Source organism: Acinonyx jubatus, chromosome B2 (assembly GCF_027475565.1).
Source record: "Acinonyx jubatus isolate Ajub_Pintada_27869175 chromosome B2, VMU_Ajub_asm_v1.0, whole genome shotgun sequence".
Lineage (NCBI taxonomy): Eukaryota > Metazoa > Chordata > Mammalia > Carnivora > Felidae > Acinonyx > Acinonyx jubatus.
This window is the reverse complement of record NC_069385.1, coordinates 13,156,460-13,169,990: the sequence shown is the minus strand read 5'-3', so window position 1 is coordinate 13,169,990 and position 13,531 is coordinate 13,156,460. Positions and strand designations below refer to the sequence as shown.

At 40.9% G+C, this 13,531-nt stretch overlaps 1 protein-coding gene across 5 annotated transcripts in view; it reads right to left on the bottom strand.

The window, feature by feature from the left end:
* The window catches only part of IPCEF1 (interaction protein for cytohesin exchange factors 1), a 181,093-nt gene extending 168,715 nt beyond the window's left edge, over nucleotides 1–12,378 (bottom strand). For 3 of the 5 annotated variants that reach the window (XM_053222067.1, XM_053222063.1, XM_053222066.1), the window contains exon 1: nucleotides 4,325–4,528. The gene's annotated coding sequence lies outside the window, so the exon portion shown is untranslated. Of the gene's footprint in view, nucleotides 1–4,324; nucleotides 4,529–12,245 lie in introns of those variants that run through there. The other 2 variants (XM_053222064.1, XM_053222070.1) reach the window with 2 other exon arrangements.
* Nucleotides 12,379–13,531: the final 1,153 nt, after the last annotated feature.

Below are 13,531 nucleotides of genomic sequence, written 5' to 3'. Positions count from 1 at the left end.
CAGCCCAGAGCCTGACGCGGGGCTTGAACTCACGGACCGCGAGATCGTGACCTGGCTGAAGTTGGACGCTTAACCGACTGCGCCACCCAGGCGCCCCAGTTTGCCTAATTTTTGAGCCTCTCTATCTTCCTCTCTTCTCTCTGCCACAAGTTAGCAATATGACCTCAAGAAAGACTCAGATTCTCTCCAGCCTCACAGTTCCTATGTCTAAAATCCAAGTGTTGATGCCAGGTGATGTGTGAGGTTCCCATTCTACTTTATCATTCTAGATTCTTGGTTTCACCTGAGAAAAATTAAGCAACTTGGACATTCAGTGCTGTTGAATTATTCAAAACACTGTCAAGTAAAAAACTATCAGCTATTAGGGAATTCCAATGTATGCTTTAAGATTGATTAATGTGATAGGGAGTGATACTCAACCTAAAACACAGACTGGTGCATCATAAATAGCAAGCCAAAATAGCTTAAAGCTCTTTTCAAGGCTACTAAGCATAACCTCAGAAGACGACATAAAGAAATACTCTTAGACACCAAGCGGCACAAAAAAGTATTCATTTAGGATCTAATTTTTTCTGGGAAACAGAAAAAAAGTTTAAAGTTACCTTTTTGAAAAAACAACTAAGAGTAATATTTATGAGTAACTATTCACATGAACAACTTTGTCATGACTTCCTAGATCAGTCCTACAAAAAAGAAAATAGGATTCTCTACTCATTTGAGTGCCAAATAGTTCCATGCTAGCGTTGTGTTATGAAAGGTCAAATGCCTCCAAAGACTGAAGAAACAAATGATAAAAAGAATAGATTTCCGGACAAGTCTATGCTAGTTAAGTCATCTCCTGACATCAGAGGAATTTATATTCTCAGCTCAAATCAGGACCAGTTTCAGTTTTGAATCTTTGTTTTCCTCTCCACAAATTCTAGAGCACTTTTTGGCCCCGCTCTGGAATCCATGCTGCTAAAATTTTGTATTAGCTCATAGCTAACCCGAAGTTTCCATCTGTACGAGTTACAGCACAACATACCTCTGTCTCAAGGAGCACTCTCTTGTTTCCCAGGCAAGAAGAAAATGAAAAGACTAAGTATGTGTGGGGTGGGAAGAACTGAAATTCCATATTACCAACCAGAATACTTCCTCATAGGGATAATCCCCTCTGACACAACACATCAAAAACCAATAACAACAAATGCAGCATCCAATTTTTTTTAAGTATGCTACAAAGGAGATCCAATTCAAACCACTCCCCCAGAACAAAATATGATGGGAAACAACCTTCCTTTTTAATAGAATACCAACAGGACATTTGAAATTATAGCCTCCCTTTCAACTAACACTCTGCCCAAGAAAGTTCTACTGGTTGCAACTCTAAAACCAATCCAAGAATTTTCTCTTACAGTGCCCTTCACGAGTATGTTCAGCCACGGAACCAGGTTTCCTAAGTGCTGCTTACCTCTTGACTTGTATCACTATACATTGCCTCGGAGACTCCCAGGGGCAAAAATAGCCTTGCTTAGTTCTGAAGTTTGACACAGCTTTTTCCACAGTCTATTAGCTAAAGGTGAACCTTAATAAATGAATCTTTTGTTTCCATGTTTTAAAGACACAGTTCCCACCAAGAACATTCTGCTACAATTTCATTAACTCACATTTATACACATGCAACTAAACAATCAAGGACCATGACATTTTCATACCTGATACCCTGCCAGACATTTGGCCTACTGATAACTTTTTATGAAGCAAATTCAACTTCTGGGGAAAGCCTGTGAATGATAAGTAGTTATCTGAGAGTCTAAGCTTAATAAATCAAGAAGATAAAATTGGTTGTTTTGTGTGTGTGTGTATTTAAAAACTTTCTGATTAAAAAATCTTGAAAAAGTTTGAAGAGATTCTGTCCTTCAGGGATTTAAGCATTTTGTGGAAGTTCTGAGGCAATTCCCACCTCTTCTATGCCAGTTAAGAGTGCCCTTCTCCACCTCCATCTTGTGCAGACTTCCAAATCATCAAGCCTTTGACAGAAAGACATTTAAAATGAGGAAAACTGAAATAACCTTACAAAATAAGTGATGCAGTCTTTGCTGTTGGGCAGTTAATATTTAGAGGGTCTAGATCAGGCATTCGTCACCTCAAGGTTGGGTATGTAGGCCAGCTGGGTTGGCGATCTGAATTAGCTCTCAGTTGGAAAGATCTGACTGGCTAATGCACACATTGGTGTTAGTAACTCATAACAACTTAAAGACCTTTCTCTTCTAAGAATCTGTCCATTTTAACCCAGATATAACAGTGCAGAACATCTAGGACTAAAGAAATCTAGGCAGTGAACTGAGTGTTATTTCCAGCAAGCTATGCATAGCAATCACAACAAGCTATACACAGAAATCACAAAATCTCTTTGGATTTCGGCTCTCTATCCATTAAGTGGCAGCATTAGAGTAAATGGGGTCTAAATTCCCTCTTAGCTAAAATAGGTTTGGCATCTGATTCTATGGTGTGACATTGACACCAGGCACCTGAGACAGACGAGTAGGGGCCTCCCAACCTACGCAAGTGTAAGGTTAAGAATACTTGCCTGATGGGATAACCCACTGAGGGGTAGAAAATGATTAGACTTGAACTCAAACTTCACCTTGATGATAAATCAGTAGAGACAACTTATTAATAAAGGCCAGGCAATAGAATGCTCCAAAGGGGGAAAACCTCCTGTAGGAGACAGTAAACTAGAGTGCAAGACTCAGCTCAGCCATTTCTGGCTTGGATACACCATGGAACCATTCTGAGCCTCAGTTTCCTCAATGGATGTGTTACTATCTGGCCCACATACGGACAGCACAAAGTCTTTGTATCAATATAAGAAAATGCACATACACAACGCTCAGTTAATTGTAAAGCAGCCAGAGCTCAGAGCTTCCACGTGAATAGGCATTTAGGATTTAGAAGGACATCTCCCTGTGAAAGAACAGAACAAAAACAAAAAAGCTAGAAAAACATTTTTGAAGAAGCAGCTTCCTACTTGCCCAATCCTAAGCTATAGACACTGAAACGTCCATAGGTGAAACTTCTCCAGGCTCACCAAGAGAATAGAGAAGACTGTCAATGGAAAGGTCTCCATAATAAAAAGACTGCTAAATCTAAGTCTTTGTCGTACTTGCTCAACGCCCCGGAGGATGCAAGCCAAAGAATCACAGGATCTTTCCTTTACACCAGGAGACCGGACACATGCCGAGGAGGCAAGCACAGGGTAGAGCCCAGTGGAGACATTAGTCCACGGTGCCTGAGTAATCATAAAGAAGAGGTACAGAATCTGGGGGTAGGTGGGAAGAAAAGATATTTGGCCACAGCCAAGACTGCCTGGGGACTATTGATTGGGGTGAACAGGGGAAAAAAGAAGAAAGTTTTTCTTACCTGAATGACCAGCTGGCCAGGAAGAGAAGTATTAGATACCAAAGCTAACTTGACCCAGGGACAAGCACAAGTACACAATATCAATGTGTAAGACAGTATGATCAGACAAAGTGCTGTCAACCCCTAAATGAGGGAAGAAGAGAATCTAATGGCTGTTCTAAACATGACACCTAACCAAGTTCATTTGTTTTGATCAACTTTCCACGAATTTTCGGAAGAGTATAAGAAAAACATCCCAAGAATGTTGGGTAAAAATTCAACTTTAAACATGACGATAAATAATGTCAGTGCATATGGGTAACCCTGCTGCCAAGAAGAAACTGAGTGGGGAACCAGAGTTAGATCAAGACTGGAAGGATGTGTGTTCTGATCATTTTGTTGAACAACAGTTGAAAAAATTTGAAGCCAGGGAATTTCCCAAGAGAGAAACTCTAGAGGCAGCAAGACAGAGAGCCAAGAAGTAAATCAGAGTAGACGCTATAGTTGAAAGGCTTAGGGAGAAATTTAAGAGAGATAGAGCATAATGCCTTAAGGTAGAAGTGGTAGAAAGCCCTGGGTCCTGAAGTCTTATAGAAGTGATAATTTGGATATATGATCCATCCTGAAGAGCTGAATCCAGGAGGATGAGTACAGAGAAAAGCCCCACATTGGACCAAAGTGGAGCCTTTGAGAGCAATGGTAAGAAACACGAGCCTGTGGGGCATAGACAGAGGTCCTCAATGCCCGAAGTCAGTCCAGGATCAGGAAGGGAAGCTCTTGCTGGTTGGCTCCCAACGCAAAGCACACAGGAGTCGATACTGAATGCAAAGTAAAAATGACCACACCCCATGTCTAGAATGCTGCTGCTAGGAAGAATACCAAAACTTGAAAGCGAAGTCACCTCAGAGAGTATCCCTGAGGCTTACTTGCTCTGCTCACTTACTCTGCTTTGGTAAATGCTCTGGTGTCTCCTCGCACTAGCTTGCTGGCTTCTCAGCTCCGAATAGCTGGCGTTCGTCTCAAGGCAATGGATTTATTTGTACATAACTTTGGAACGTTTACGAGTGTTCACAAAATGACACTAAATGGTACTCTTGTCCTAGCTCAAACCTTGTTTGACAATTCCCTCTCAAGTCCCCATTACCTACGCAAAAGTGGCTCTACTTGATTAATCAAGTTGAAAACCCAGCTACGGGAAATCTTGGCAGTTTGTGTTCCAGGGTGAAATCTAGTTCTAGCTGGAAAACTTTGGCCACATTGACCAAGACAGTTCAAGTTCAGATCCTTCTCTTTGACAGATGACTGTAACTAAATCTAGCCAAGAAAAGGTACCGTTAATTCATATGATATAAGGGACCTTAAAAGGTATTCTTGTTGGTTCTCTTGCAATAAAACACCTGGAAAATATTAGGTATTCAATAGGCATGTGGTAAATGTTGAATATTCAAAACAGGCTCCCATCACATTATATGATTTACATTCAAACTCACTAGTGAGAACGATCATTTGCCTTTTTTTTTTTTTTTTTTTTTGGCCAGGATGGCAAGAGAGTGTAGGATTTATGGTCCAACAAGGAACCAGAAAATAAGGCTTCTAGCAAAATTTGCTTCAGGCTTTCAACAGGTGGAAAGAACAAGGTCGTTATAACTGACCTGCAATTTAAGTGAATTGATAAAATGTTCTTGTTGCAACCATTAATTTGCTAAATGAGCAGAATCGTCAAATATGTTCCAGAAGCAAACCTCCCCAATACTATGCTATACTCTGCAGTATCCAAACAGAATAATCATAAACAAGTAGCCTAAAAAGTATGGTTTCTGTGTTGGAAGCCATTGGCTCAATTTTTGAAAAGATTAAAGGTCTTACATTAAACGTGACTTAGTGTAAACTCACCACTTCTATTCTATAGGAATGAACAATGTTAAATTGAGGTTCCTGGGAGGTATTCTGAGTCAGCTTCATTTCTTTCCTGAGAGGTCTGTATTTTCCTATTTTAAACCAAGGTTCAGTATCAATATACACATTTGCCCATAAGTAGTTAAGTGTTCTGTTTCTCTCTGACATTACAGAAGAGTGCATGAGACTCCTAAGAAAGCATTTTCCTCCATGAGAGGAAAAAAAGAACTCCTACCCTGTTCAAATTTGAAATCAAATTTCACAAATTTCTGCCAAGCATTTTCAAAGAGAGTATATAAAATGAATAACAAGTCTAAAGAAAACTAACTATGGATCAATTAAAAAGGGAAGCAAAACTATATTTTTAGTTTTGTGCAGATTAAGTGATTAGCCTCACACAATGATGTTTGCCTACTAAAAGAATGTTGTTCTCCTAGGGGTAATTATGGTGATAAGAATTAGGGTAATTTAAACTCCGTTGAAAAGGGGATTTAAGAGATTTTTTAAGGAGATTCTTACGTTGCAGAGAAACCCAAGAATATGCTTGAAATCCTGGTTATTTATGCTGTCATTAATAGCTACGCAGGTACCGCATTAATTTTATGTATCAAAGGGATCAACAATTATAGATTAACCCACTATAATCACCTGATATCTCTTTAACTGGAGAGTTTCCCTTTGCTAGATGCTTAGATTGCAGTTGTAGATTTTATACTGATGGTACCAAAGTACCATCACATTACATTATTTTCCAAATCAGAATATTTAAACTTTTCTTCCAATATACAACTTGCGGAAGAAAATATCCTCCCAAGTAGTCACAAACGTTTCATGTCTAGCAAATGACCACATTGATCCAATAATCTGGAATCCCTAGCTAGATTCAATTTATGAAAGGATGCCCTTTTATGGATTTCACAACAGCCTGATTTTCATTTTGTAAATGTCTTTCATTGTTTAGTGCCTTTATTCATCTGCACTCAATGATGAAGTGACTACTGTTAAAGGCCCAATGCCACAGGTTAAATCAGATAAATGAGTCATGCCGGATCTGCTCCCTAAAAGTGCTTGCCAGCAATACGGATGAGTTTATCACTAGCACTTAAAATGACTTTTATTCTTTCCCCTTGTATGTTTTCTAGGGCTGTAGTAACAAAATCCTACCAACTGGGTGGCTCAAAACAACAAGAAATTATGCCTTCACAGTTCTGGAGACCAGAAGTCTGAAATCAAGATGTTGGCAGGGCTCTGCTCCCTCCTAAACTGTAAGGGAGAGTCCTTCCTTGCCTGCTCCTAGACTTCTGGTGCTGGGTGGCTATTCATTGGCATTCGTTTGCTTGCAGCTCTGTACCTCCAGTCTCTGTTTTCATCATCACACGGCATTCTCCCTGTGTGGCTGTCTTTACAGGGCTGCCTTCTTATTAGGACATCAGTCGTATCGGATTAGGGATCCAATCCATGATGAAACTCACTTTAATTCAACTAATGACAACCACAACTACTTTATTTTCAAATAAGGTCACATTCTGAAGTACTGGGGGCTAGGGCCCCAGCATATCTTTTTGGGGGAGGGAGGCACAACTGAGCCAATAACACCCCCTAATACCTTTAATCCTCCTCTGCCACAAAGCTCTTGTATGCCAAATGAGTCTCCACATGGTCAGAAACTGGAATAGGAGTGAGGACAGAAGTCCCCATTGGTTTATAATGTGTTTGCTTTCTTCCACACCATATAGCATGCCAGTTGGGAATTTTTATCCCAGTTTTTATAGATGAGAAGACTCACGTTAAATGGCTCAGTTGGTAGCACCCAACTGTTACACGTCACGGGCAGCCTGGGTCTCCTCACTTCTGGATCTCAGCTGTCCCCACTAATACATAGAGCCTAATATAAAGGCCCATCCAGTAGGAGTCCACTGACACTCAAAATGCAAATTGAATGTTTTCAAATCAGATAAGGTATTATTATAAAAGGGACCCAAGAAAGATCCTTGTGGTGATGAAACTGTGTACCTTGACTGGGGCTGTGGATAGCCCGGGGATGGTCCTGAGCGCCTTGAATGCCATTGTCCCCCGGGCCTCTTTCCTGCCTGCCAGTTTGGGTGATGGTCCCCACATAATCCCACCAGACTGCCTAGAAGTTGGCTACGGTGACAACCATACATGCCATCGTGTCAGGGCATGGGAAATTAGCTGAAGAAAAAGGAAAAATTCCTTTTTATTACCTCCTCAGTCAGGAAATGGAAAGGAAGTTCACTTAAAGAGATTTCAAAGTAAATGATGCATCTGCTCAGACCCACACTTTGCCTCCTAATTCTTGGCCTGGAACCACTAGTTTATGTAAGAAGATCTCTAGAGTGAATGAAAACAACAGAGGGCCCGGTAGCACAGTGGTCAGGCCACAGGGGAGACACACAGAGATCTGGGCTTGAGCCCTGTCTCTGCCCCTGCATTGTGTGGGGGTTTAGACAGAGTACTTTTCCTCTCTGGTCTTCAGGTTCACGGAGATGCCAACAGTGCTGTCTCTTATGGTTGTTTCGAGCAGTGACTGAAATTGTTCATGTAAAGTAAAAGTGCCAGTTATAGTGCCTGGAACACATAGCAAGTGTTCAATAATATCATTGGTCTTTATTCAGTGCTCCACACGTGAAATGTTCAGAAAATGCTACGGACTCAATTCAAAAGTCTGTTGTGCCTCTATTTCTAGTTCAGTTCATACTCCGCCCTGGGCTGTTTGGGCATGAGGTTTCTTGTCTGTTAGGTTAATTCTTGCGTTTCTAATCTTAACTCATTTTCATTAATGTATTCAGACATTTTTGAAAGGGTTTATCCACATTCTAGTAATTGGGTGAATTTAAGCTAGCTGAATTTCACTTTTCAAATGCTTCTATTTCAACAGTCATTCAGTTTGGGAGCCCTGGCTTTGGCTCACAACCGTTCACCTTTTGCCTCTTTGGCAAATATCTCTCACTTGATAATTTCTGAGACAAAGGAGATTTGCTCACTACCTAGAAACCCAAATATTTGATTCCAGTTTAGTCTCTGATCAGCTACTCCTGCGTAGTGACAGGCTGGCACCATAAGATGGGATGGCCAAGGCCCTACAACAAGAATTATTTCTTGACTTCACAAAAACGTTTTTCTGATCTCTCCCTATGTATGCCAAGATGGTAAAGATAAATCAATATGCCCTAAAAGAATTAATTTATCTTGGGGCAACTGGGTGGCTCAGGTGGTTAAGCATCCAACTCTTGATTCTGGATCAGGTCATGATCTCTTGGTTCATAAGTTTGAGCTTGTGCCAAACAAGCCGCACTTTTAGTGCAGAACCTCACTGAGATCCTCTCTGTCTCTCCCTCCCTTTCCCTCCCTCTCTCTCTCTCTCTCTCTCTCTCTCAAAAATAAATAAATAAACACTTTAAAAAATTAAGTAATCTACTCTTATGCTGTCAAGTCTAATTTTAATTTAGAACTATTAACTATTGAATTCACTGTTGAACTTGCCAGAAAGTCATCAAATACAGGTTTAGAGGCAGTTACACATCATCCAAAGAAAATAACCCATTCTTATGTGATTATAGGCACTAATGAGACCAGTCAGTCCCAGGTAAGATCTTACTTGCTTATTCTCACTTCAGAGCTTTCACTTTACTCCATACCAGTCTTAATCTCAAAAGGAATCCCCATACAAAGATTAAATAACACAAATTGTGTCATTTCTTAGATTGCAATGAACACAAACATCAGCACACTATAACTAAGAAGCTACTTTTGTTTCATTCATTCGTTTATTTTAAATTATTTATTTATTTTAGAAAGAGAGAGTGTGAGCCAGGGAGAGAGGCAGAGGGAGAGAGGGAATCTTAAGCAGGCTCCACGCTAAGTGTGGAGCCCAACAAGGGGCTCGATCTTATGACTCTGGGATCATGAGCTGAGCTGAAATCAAGAGTCAGCCACTCAACCCACTGAGCCAACCAGGCACCCCTGCTTTTCTTTTGTTTTTGGTGGAAAATTAAAAGAGGGTTAAATTTTTGTTCACTTATTTTAATTCAACATTTACTTTGTATTCAGATGACTAAGGTAGTCCAGATATGCTCCACTAATGGAAAATTTGGAAAAACAATAGAAAAGTACAACGACAAATGTAACTATCAGCTATAAATCCACTAATCATATAGTAACATTTAACATATTTACATCAATCTTGCTTCTCTACAATATTTTTTCATAGTTGACAAGGTTGTGCTTCTGCGTTTTTTGCTTAGCATTAATAAATGACAATACTTCCATAAGCATCACTGTATTGATGGTATTCCTTTATTTATTTTTTATTTTTTATTTTTTAAAAAGATTTTTTAATGTTTATTTTTGAGAGAGAGAGAGACAGAGTGTGAGTAGGGGAGGGGCAGAGAGAGAGAGAGAGAGAGGGAAACAGAATCTGAAGCAGTTTCCAGGCTCTGAGCTGTCAGCACAGAGCCAATGTGGGGCTCGAACACACAAACCATGAGATCACGACCTGAGCCAAAGTCGGATGCTCAACTGACTGAGCCACCCAGGCACCCCTGGTATTCCTTTATTTAGATATACTGCCATGAGCTTAACTATCCTGATAATTAGGCTTATAACATTTATTTTTAATACATAATTTTTTTAAAGAATCATGCTTCTTTATGTAATTTAGAAAATACTGAAAAGCAAAAAGAAGAAAAGATAGGGGCTCCTGGATGGCTCAGTTGGTTGAACACCTGGCTCTTAATTTTGACTCAGGTCATGATCCCACCGTCGTGAGATCAGCTCCGCCTTGGGCTCCACGCTGAGTATGGAACCTGCTTGGGATTCTCTCTCTCCCTCCCTCTGCCCCTCTCCCCTGCTTGCACTCTCTCTCTCTCTCTCTCTCTCTCTCTCAAATAAAATAGTCATTTGTAAAGAAGAAAAGATAAATGGGTAGTTAAATTTTTAAACGTAGCTGTGATGATTTGAAAGCTGAAGAAAATACCCTGACAACTGCCATTTCATGAAGATCCACGAAGCAGCAGGCCCTGTGCCGTCGGATTTGTGATCTTTACTACAACCCAAAAAGCTCAGAGTGTTATAATCACTGCACTACGGGTCCAGAGTTCACAGAGCTAGTAAGAGATAAATACAGATTTTTAATAGCTGGGTCTGACCCCAAGTTTATGTATTCTCCTGGCTGTGTCACACTGCTCTCCCATAACCACTCCGCTCGACCGCCATGTTTATGACCACCACCTCCAGTCTCCGCTGTATCTCCACCCTTAGGGTTTCTTATCTCCATCGCCATGTCTTTTGATCCCATCCCTACATACCTTTTCTTCTCTCTTCACCTTTATGTTCTCCTCCTCTCCCGCTTCCCTTTGACCTCCAACAAGCATTTCCTTAAGTATCAGGGTAACAGAGGTAAAGCAAAGGCTACCCTACGACGCTCATTGTATGAACAATCCCAATCATTTATCCATTCAACAAAAACTGAGAGCATGCTATGTGGTACACACTGTTTTGAGTGCTCAGAGTATAGTAACTCCCCCATTTGTAGGATTGTTTTCAACACCAAGAGCTCATATTTTAAGGATTTTCTTCATTTTCACCGTACGAAACACGCGTGCAAATTGTCAACCTGTGTTTGCATTACCAGTTCACACAGACTAGCCGTCCATGCTGGATGGAAAGCAGAAGTGAGCCGTTCGAGAAGGATACGCGAGTCAAAAGGAAAGTCTCAGGCAATAGTCATGAAGTAATTTCTTATCGCTTATTGCCACAGAAAACTACCGCAGGCAAGAACTTCCTATTTCCATACTCAGCTGATGTGTATTTGCCTAATGCAGCTTGCCTGCAATAGTTTATACACAGACCCTCTCCACAAAACACCCGTGATATATAAGGAGAGGAAAGGAAGAAAATCAAAACATCGATTAAAGAATGAGTACCTCAACAAATACATACATTGAAGTACTATTCCTCCTCATTTGCCTGAAAGAAACCCATATTCTTTCTGTTCCTATTTTCTATGTAAAATTATTAGGGTAGAGGAATCAGGTTCTATATATGACTATGCAATGCCTAGGACAGTACTAGGAACACCCAGGCCCCTACAGACAAATAAAATCCACGACTACAGTCAAAGATGCCTTGGAGAGTGACAACTCTGGCTTCTGCAATTAAATTTCTTTCACATACACAATCAAAGAAAAGCAAATGCTCCAAATGTACTTGGTAAAAACCTGGGAACCAACACTACCTAAATTCTCATTTTTATACAGGTATTTTTTCAAGCCTGTGAGCTTTACTGACAGTAAAATCCCTTCTAGCTGCCCGCGTACAAAAGGGGGATTCTCTACAGAGAACACAGCTTCACAAAAGAGGGTGGCCACAGAGTGTTTCCCCAAGCAACTCCTCAGGACCGAAACAAATGCTGAATTGTGCTTTTCTAAACCAAACCCTTGATCTGCAGTCCAAGCAACCGTCAATACAACATCCATTTAAGAAAGAGAAAAGAAGAATGAGCTTACAACCATCATCTAATTCTAAGAGAGCTAAAGAGTGACTTTAACACGGACTTCCCAGCAGCATGTTTATGAAGAGCTGAGCAAACATCTTATCCCGAGAGTCACATTTTATTTTTTTAATTTTTTTTTAAGTTTTTAAAATTTATTTTGAAGGGGAGGGGCAGAGAGGGAGAGAGAGAGAGAGAGAGAGAAAATCCAAAGAAGGCTTCCCGCAGTCAGCACAAGAACCTGATTCAGGTTTCGATCTCATGAACCATGAGATCATGACCTGAGCGGAAACCAAGAGTCGGATTGTTAACCGACTGAGTCATCCAGGTGTCCCCAAAGTCACATTTTAAAACTCATCACCATTCTGAAGAGAGTGCTAGCATAGCAATTCCTTTGCCATCTTGACAAGCCAAGAAATGACTTCTGATACATCAGCCAAGGAGTGACTTTACTTACATGCAAGAAAAAGAGGGTAAATCCAAGAGCTGGCTAGTTATCCCTGAATTCGGAACACTCATAATCCACTGAGGCAAAGGTTGAGGATTCCACTCTAAGCAACCACAGCTCTGGAGACTCAGTCTACGCAGGACTAGATTAGAAGCTGAGAACGGAGTAAAGCTCTTTCGAAAGAAGAGGAAGTATTTATCATCTCTACTTCCTCAATTTTCTTGTTCTTCCCTCTTATTGTTATTGATCCTTTCCTGGATTCCCAAATCCAGGGCACGATGCACACAAAGTGGGTGTGTCCCATCTATCTGACTTCACTTATCCCTAAACGCTGCACAGTGGATTCATTTCCCAGGACACATGTACAAAACACTACCTGGTGCTACTTTCCTGTTTTGGAGGCAAAGATGTTTATGCACAGGCGTGAAGGGTGGGAACGTTCGCCAAGCTGTTCTCAGTGTGGTTAGTGGAGATGCCACTTGGTAACCATCATCCTCTTTTAGGCCCAGTCTTACTTCAAATTTCTCTTCTTTTTCCTAATTGTCCATAATGCTCTTCTAAATAGAGAGTAAAACAATCTTAGGGTCAAAAAAAAAAAAAGTCTTAGCCTGCCCCTGTTTTGCAGCACAAATAATAAATTCTCCAACAGCAAAACTTGTCTTTCCCACACCAGGCAAGGAAATGACGGGCTGAGAGTCAGAAATATTTGAACTCCCCACCGACAAATTCCTGCCCTCCCACCTCTCCTTTCCAACAGCAGCGTCTTGTTTCTTTAGCCCTTCTTGGGAAGAATACAATCTCACTATATTTATATTCTGCTTCCAAAGAGAAGGAAACAAACCATTAGAACTGAGCTCATGACCAATGCAATCTTCCAGAATGTGGGAGCTACATCATTAGCATGTGTATTAGTTATCTGATTACGCTGATAGAGGCTGAAAATAACAAACACCTGTGACCTCGAAGGTTGTGTGGGTCAGGAGTCTGGACCCAGGTTAGCTGGGTTCTCCCACTAAGGATCTGCCACAGGCTATAAACGCAGAGCAACAGCTGGGGCTGCAGCCCCCTCAAGGCTCGACTGGAGCAGTGAATTCTTCCAAGTTCATTCATGCGGTTGTTGATAGGATTCAGTTTCTCCCAGCTATGAGACTGAGGGCCTCAGTTCATGCTAGCTGTGGACCAAGGCCACCCTCTGTTGTTTACCACATGGGCAGCTCACAACATGGCGGCTGGCTTCACCAGAGTGAAAAAGCAACAGTGAAAGCAAGTGAGAGTGAGGAGTACAGCTCCTTGTT